This window comes from Nannobrachium achirus (assembly GCF_963921795.1).
Source record: "Nannobrachium achirus genome assembly, chromosome: 15".
In the NCBI taxonomy this organism is placed as follows: Eukaryota; Metazoa; Chordata; class Actinopteri; order Myctophiformes; family Myctophidae; genus Nannobrachium; species Nannobrachium achirus.
Genome location: NC_137822.1, coordinates 47,977,999 through 47,985,365, shown reverse-complemented (window position 1 = coordinate 47,985,365; position 7,367 = coordinate 47,977,999). Strand labels below are relative to the sequence as shown.

The following is a 7,367-nucleotide window of genomic DNA, read 5'->3' as shown; positions in this document are numbered from 1 at the left end:
CTCCATATACAGTACATGGATCTCCATATATGGGTACCAGGGGTCTCCATAAATGGGTAACTGGCCGGATGGCCAAGACATGGTGCGACCTCGCCCTTTAGGTCGCTTGTCACCCTGTCTGACAAGGTATAAAACCATCAACTTTGATGAGGCAGAATTGTGCTTCTAGAACTTTTTAGCACAGCCCTAGTTTTTATATTGTTTCTATTGGGGCATTAACGAAAAAGTCGACAAGTCGACTAAGTCGACTCCATTACACAAGTCGACTCCCACCAGAGAAAGTTGAAAGTCGAAGTAAAAAAAAAAAAAAAACCTTCTATTGTGAAAATAGCAGATCTACATGCTCACAACGCCTCGCATCACGAGGCGTTGTGAGCATGTAGATCTGCTATTTTCACAATTTCTGCCTCTATATATTTGACAATTTGGACAATGTTGAATTTGCCATTTTAGAGGTATTAAAAAGTCCTTAAATTGTCACTTTAGAAATGTGCAGATACCCTCTATACACTTAAACTTTATGTTGGTTTGTTTACAGTTGAGTGAGATTATTTTTAAGTTAATCATCTGGGGACCCCCCCAAAATAATTGGGGGGTCGTGTGTGATGTGATGACGTCATCAAACGATAAAGTCGACTTCAACTCAACTTCAAGTCGAGTCGACTTGCAAAAATCACAAGTCGTTAAAGCCCTATAGTTTTTATGTTTTTATTGTTGTTATGCAGCACCTTGGTCAACGTTGTTTTAATGTGTGCTCTGACTATGAATGCAGTTGGATTGGACTGGAAAAGCCTTGACAGAATCAAAGTTTACGCCTATTTCTTTCACGCCATGTGACCTCCAACTATTGTTCTTGGTGTTTTTGAGCGGTGGTAAACCGCTCCATAGAGTGGCTGTGCGTGCGTCTGTAGCCTTTTTCCTCAGCGTTTTGCCATAGTAAAACGTGTGTGTGTGTAGCATAGCCTGTACATCCTAGACTCAAATCCTAGTCTGAAGACTTTATGACCACCGCTCACTTCACATTGGGTGTGATTTTTACTGATCATCTGATGTAAAACTTCAGCCAATCAGACATCACGATACCTTGATATTGTGATGTCATCCTTTTCCCCCTCTCTGATTGGCTCCCCCAGTAGAGTCAACGGCAACCACACTTGCATCTTTCTAGTCTCTCATTGGTCAGTGTTTGACATCGTTCTAGTCTCTCATTGGTCAGTATTTGACAGGTCTTTCTAGTCTCTCATTGGTCAGTAAAAAGGCAGATTTACGCCAGCTCGGGGACGCCTAAAAAGGCAGATTTACGCCAGCTCGGGGACGCCTAAAAAGGCAGATTTACGCCAGCTCGGGAATGAACCCTGAAAGGCGCATTTTGCCTGCGCAGGCGTCCCGCGACGGCAAACTGCTCCATTTGCGGATACGGTTCCAAAGGCCATATTTGACGTTTTGAGTGTGAGAGTGTGTTGCAACAGGAGAGATGATCAGAGGAGCAGAGTTTTTACCACCATCATTAAGCCATGGACTGAAGTATGGATATAGTTTCTCAGTGAAGTTGCAGCCAGTGAAAGAGCAGAGGGGAACTCTGGCCTCCACATCATAAAAGGAGACCAGACCCTCCTCATAATCCACAAACACTCCCACTTTCTGGACCTCCTCTCTGACAGGGAGACGGACAGCAGGGACAGCATTAGCCTTGTACTCATTTCCATTCCTCAACCTTATAGACCAGTAACCATTGTTGGGGGTCAGTGTGATGACTCCCTTCCTGTTGATGGACTCTCTGGCCACTCCTAAATCCCAGTCAGTCTTCCCTCTAACCTGAACCTCATAGTAAAACCTTCCTGAGGAGAAGCTTTGTTTTCCTAAGACACTGACAACTGGAAAGAATCTCTATTTGTTCTCTGGGAGATTCTTCCTTATGTTTCCAGTACTCACTTGTTTTCCATTCTTAGACAGGATGAGCCAGTGATTTGCTGTATCAGGATCCAGAGTCACATCCACCTCATATTGCTGCATCCTCCTCAGCTCATCATCCTTACACAGATTATCCATCTCTTGGCGGAGTGTCTTCTCCAGCTGAGCCAAAGCTTTCCTGAGTTTCCTCAAGGTCCCCTCACATGAGGATCGAGGGACGTTGATCTTTGTCCAGTCCTTGGTGGGTGGAGGGGTGTTGATGGATGTGGTGTTCTGGAGGAGGTGGAGGTGGTCTTCAGTTTGTGGCTGCCTCAGCTCAGAGATTCTCTTCTCTAACTGAACGATTTCCAGTTGGAGCTCTTTAATGAAACCTTCAGCCCGTATCTCTGTTGTTTTATGCTTCTCTTCGATGACATTAATGAGCTCAGCCAGGCTTCTCTCGATAGAGCTGATCAGAGCAGTGAAGACCTGCACACTGCCTGCTATCTCTCTGTCTGCATCTTTCTTACTGAGCTCTACAGAGTGTTGGACCTCCTGAATCTTCACTTGTCTCTCCTGGACCATCTGCTGAACTTCAGCCACGGTCTTTCTTTCATATTCTTCGTTCAACTTGTGAACCCTGAACTGATCGGCCATCTCTGCGAGAACTTTATTAACAGCGAATTCAGGTCTCTTGTGGAAGGCTTTGCTACACAGTGGACACCTGCACACATCCTTGGTGTTCCAGTAATGAGTGATGCAGGAGTTGCAGTAGTTGTGTCCACATGGAGTGGTGATTGGATCAGTGAACACATCCACACAGATGGAACACCGGAGCTGCTCTTCGGACAGGAGATTGCTGGCAGAAGCCATTTCTACAAATTGAGAATACAATTGTAGAAACGATAATAACTGGAACAAGGGCGTCCTTTTCAAGAGAGCGCAGTGGCTGTGTTTGATGACGAGGCTACAGTTCCAACGTTCCTTGGGTATCGTGTCAGCCTGGCGTTTCGCTCTAACAAGCTCAGCTCCTCTTCTAAGCGCTGAAGGTGTTTTGGAGGCTCAAGTGGTCTTCCAGCAGTTGGTGATGGCCAGTAGGGAGAGTGCTTCGTACCGGATGGTGTTCCCTCTGTCTGCGCTCTACTTTTATACCCAGGGCGCCTCAGTGCTTGCATCGTCACTGTGATGTCATCATGACGACGAGTTCCATCAGCCATGCCCAAATAAGGAGGTCCATGCATGTCAGACTGGCCTCCAAGTACACCGATCGATTGGCAATACTAGGTAAACATACAAACCAAAAACTAGAAATACTGTTCCTACGAAACAGTGTGGGCTCGCATGGAACACCATGTATGGTCTGTCAGTTGACGTCACAATGATGTCAGATACTCGGAGCAGGATCTCCATATATGGGCATAAAAGGCTGACACATCACTGTGACATCACAGTTGACGTCACAGTGATGTCAGATACTCAGAGCAGGGATCTCCATATATGGGCATAAAAGGGATTGTTGCGACCGTCAGGGAGCAGTTTACTATGAAAACCTCCACCGGCCGTCCGTCCGTCCGTCCGTCCGTCGGTCACACGTCACACGTCACACCTTTGCCCTGCTCATATCTCCGCATCAGTATGACATCACACCACATGTGTACACAAACCTTTGTGTACGTTGCTGTGGCAACAGTCTGTTGTTGCTGGTCTGTTAGTGTACGTTAGCAACCACCTTAGCAACCATGGTTTTACCCTAGCAACCAACTGTTTACCCTAGCAACCAACTGTTTACCATAGCAACCATGTTTTTTTACCCTAGCAACCAACTGTTTACCATAGCAACCAGATACGCAGAGCAGGGATCTCCATATATGGGCATAAACAGGTGACATCACACTGATGTCAGATACTCAGAGCAGGGATTTCTCCATAATATATGGGCATAAAAGGGATTCTGTTAGGGATCTCCATATATGGGCATAAAAGGGATTCTGTTAGGGATCTCCATATATGGGCATACAAGGGATTCTGTTAGGGATCTCCATATATGGGCATAAAAGGGATTCTGTTAGGGATCTCCATATATGGGCATAAAAGGGATTCTATTAGGGATCTCCATATATGGGCATAAAAGGGATTCTGTTAGGGATCTCCATATATGGGCATAAAAGGGATTCTGTTAGGGATCTCCATATATGGGCATAAAAGGGATTCTGTTAGCTGTTAGTGATCTCCATATATGGGCATAAAAGGGATGCTGTTAGGGATCTCCATATATGGGCATAAAAGGGATTCTGTTAGGGATCTCCATATATGGGCATGAAAGGGATTCTGTTAGGGATCTCCATACATGGGCATAAAAGGGATTGTATCCCAGATGATGCCCTGTTAGGAGATCCACACTAACAGAATCCATATATGGTCCTACCGACAGCTGCTATAAGCCAACCCTGGCGATAAGGTCTGAGTCGAAGAAATGCTTCTTTCCTGGCAAGAATTGCCCCTTTATACTGTAGGGCTCGTTTGTGTATTGTATGACATCACGCCACATCATCGGCTGAGGACTGTGTGATGTCATCATATCTCCATATATGGAGACATAAGTTGCTCATGCCCAAATATGGGCTGGTGAGGTCAGACTTAGTGTGATGCGTAGGTTATCTCCATATATGGAGATTCAAATTCAATGAGTAACCATGGCAAACTGTCAACTGCCTGTATGTCTTGATAATTGGTAAAACAAACGTTTGGCCTATTTGTGGAGATAACGGTCGCTTATCTCCCGATTAGGGAGTCTTACTGGTATTTATATGTTGTCAGACGACCAAATCCATATATGGCAGAGACAGATGGCGCGAGGTCGCTTTCGCCCTTGGGCGTCTTACTGGTTGTTATTTATATCAAGTCGCGCTTATTGGTGGTGATGTCACCAAGAACGCTGCTCCCTCATTGGCCCCGTTATTTTCAATGAACTAACCCACACCGGCGGCGTCAGACGTGCACAACCGCGAATCTGACGCCTCGTCTGCCGTGCCGATACGCCACTGTTCTATTTGTCCAGCGTTGCCGCGCGGTGAACATGTTCTCCCATGGTTCTCCCCACCGGGGGAAATGAATGTGCTGTGTGGCAGCGCACCGCATCCAGTTGGCGTTACCGCGCGGCACTTCACGTGCGTCGATACCGCGATGCGATGCTGCACAGCTGCCCGCGTTCAGTGTGTGCTCCCCTTTAGATAATCACCCGCGAGCGTCGGCAGGTTAGATAATCACCCGCGAGCGTCGGCAGGTTAGATAATCACCCGCGAGCGTCGGCAGGTTAGATAATCACCCGCGTCACGGTTACTTTTACGGTTAGGTTTAGAGTTAGAGTTAGGCATAGTTTTACTGAGGTTAGGATTAGGGTTTGGGTTAGAGTTTGGTGGTCGATCCAAAGGGTGTTCGACCTAATGACATGTTACCGTTTTGAGGATATAAAGATTTGGGAGAACATACGTTTGCCAGCTTTCAGCGAGCCCACCATCAACAATGTTCTCATGCAAATCTATGGAAACTGCAGCTACGCCTAAGACTGCACCACCGCTGTGACCGTTCACATACTAAACTGCAGCTACGCCTAAGACTGCACCACCGCTGTGACCGTTCACATACTAAACTGCAACCCATAAACAATTTTAAGGGGTGTCCTTGGGTGCACTTGCACCCCCTGGCCACCAGGCCATGGCCATTATTATTATTATTTTATTTTTTTACTTTTTTTTTTGTAATGTAACTTTATTTTATAATTATTAAATAAAACAGTGATCGTGGTTTGTAAAATGTGCGCAAAAAGAGAGAAGGGGCAAGTATTTCTATTGTTAACTTGGCAGACTTGGCAGGCACTATGGGTGGTCTGTGAGATTAACACCATATAGGCATTTTACAGATTGAGAAAGAACACGAAATTAAACTGCAGCAAATAATTGATCAGTATGCAAGTGCCAAAAACCGGAGGCTGCAGTTCATTGTGTAATAAGGATGATTGCTTGATTGCTTGATGATTAACTTGATGTTTGGATTTATATGTCCTGTGCTGCCTCTGCCTGCAAAATATAAGTAAATGAATTTGCTAATGGTGTCTAGAAAAAGAAGCACCTGTTTTGCACTTTTTTTTGTTTATATTGTGTTACATTTGGGTAAAAAATAAACTGCAGAAACCTGTTAAAACAACAGGACAAAAGCGATTCTTTTTTCCGCACGCGCTGGACCTCTGCCTAAAGGGAACATCTCAAATAAGATCTTTTACCGTCTTTTTTAACGTTGAATGACTCCCATATCCGTGAATGCCAATATACAGTATAGCCTATATACCTACATGTCAGTCTCACCAATATACCCATATCTCCATATACACGGATCTCCATCTATGGGTATCAGGGATCTCCATATATGGGTAACTGGTCCGATAGGCCGATTATTAATAAAGGATAAAATAAAATAAAGTCCACATATGGGTATTCCCAGATGTCGCCCTGTCTAACCAATATGCCCATATGTCCACACTAACAGAATCCATATACATGTTTTGGGTGAAATCATTAATAAATATCATATCGTCTTTTCTTTTTTCCTGAAAAAATGAACAAATGACTTGAGCCATTTAAGATGGTGATGACATGCAGAATGCTCACCCAAAACCTTGAAGTCGTTCCAGTCAAACCTTACCACAGGAGATGAAAGGCGGACATTTTATTTACCAGTAAGACTCCCTAATCGGGAGATAAGCGACCGTTGGTCGCTTATCTCCACAAATAGGCCAAAAGTTTGTTTTACCAATTATTACACTCTATGTGAACATTTACATCAACAAATCCCAAGTACTGGTTTTTAGGGGTGCTGAGTGTGGCGCAGCAGCGTGTCATGCATTTTCTGCAGGGCCTTGTCAAACCATAGCAACCGTGTTTTTTTACCCTAGCAACCAACTGTTTACCATAGCAACCATTTGTTTACCCTAGCAACCAACTGTTTACCATAGCAACCATGTTTTTTTACCTTAGCAACCAACTGTTTACCATAGCAACCATGTTTTTTACCCTAGCAACCAACTGTTTACCCTAGCAACCAGCTGTTTACCATAGCAACCATGTTTTTTACCCTAGCAACCAACTGTTTAACATATGGAGTTATATGTTGTTCGTGTCCAAATATGGGGCTTGTGAGGTCAGACTTAAGGGATATTCCACTTTCAAAAAAACTTTTTGTCATTGTACGGTCTAATCAGGCTTGTATGAACACCCTGAACAGTTTTTAATTTTCTTCATTCAGTATTTAGATATTTGATGTAAATGTTATCTGGCCCTCCAACACGCCCAGGCCCTCTCCCCACACACACTCATTGTAACTTCAAACTCCATTTTAACCATGATAGATTCATTAAAAACACCCTTATGTCTCCATATATGGAGATATGATGACATCACACAGTCCTCAGCCGATGATGTGGC

At 44.5% G+C, this 7,367-nt stretch overlaps 1 pseudogene across 1 annotated transcript; it reads right to left on the bottom strand.

Moving 5' to 3' along the window:
- Positions 1–1,332: 1,332 nt before the first annotated feature.
- Positions 1,333–2,763, bottom strand: LOC308299912 (E3 ubiquitin-protein ligase TRIM21-like; annotated as a pseudogene). The gene is made up of 2 exons: positions 2,473–2,763; positions 1,333–2,382 (listed from the first exon to the last, which is right to left on the bottom strand). The product of its transcript is annotated as an E3 ubiquitin-protein ligase TRIM21-like (transcript).
- Positions 2,764–7,367: the final 4,604 nt, after the last annotated feature.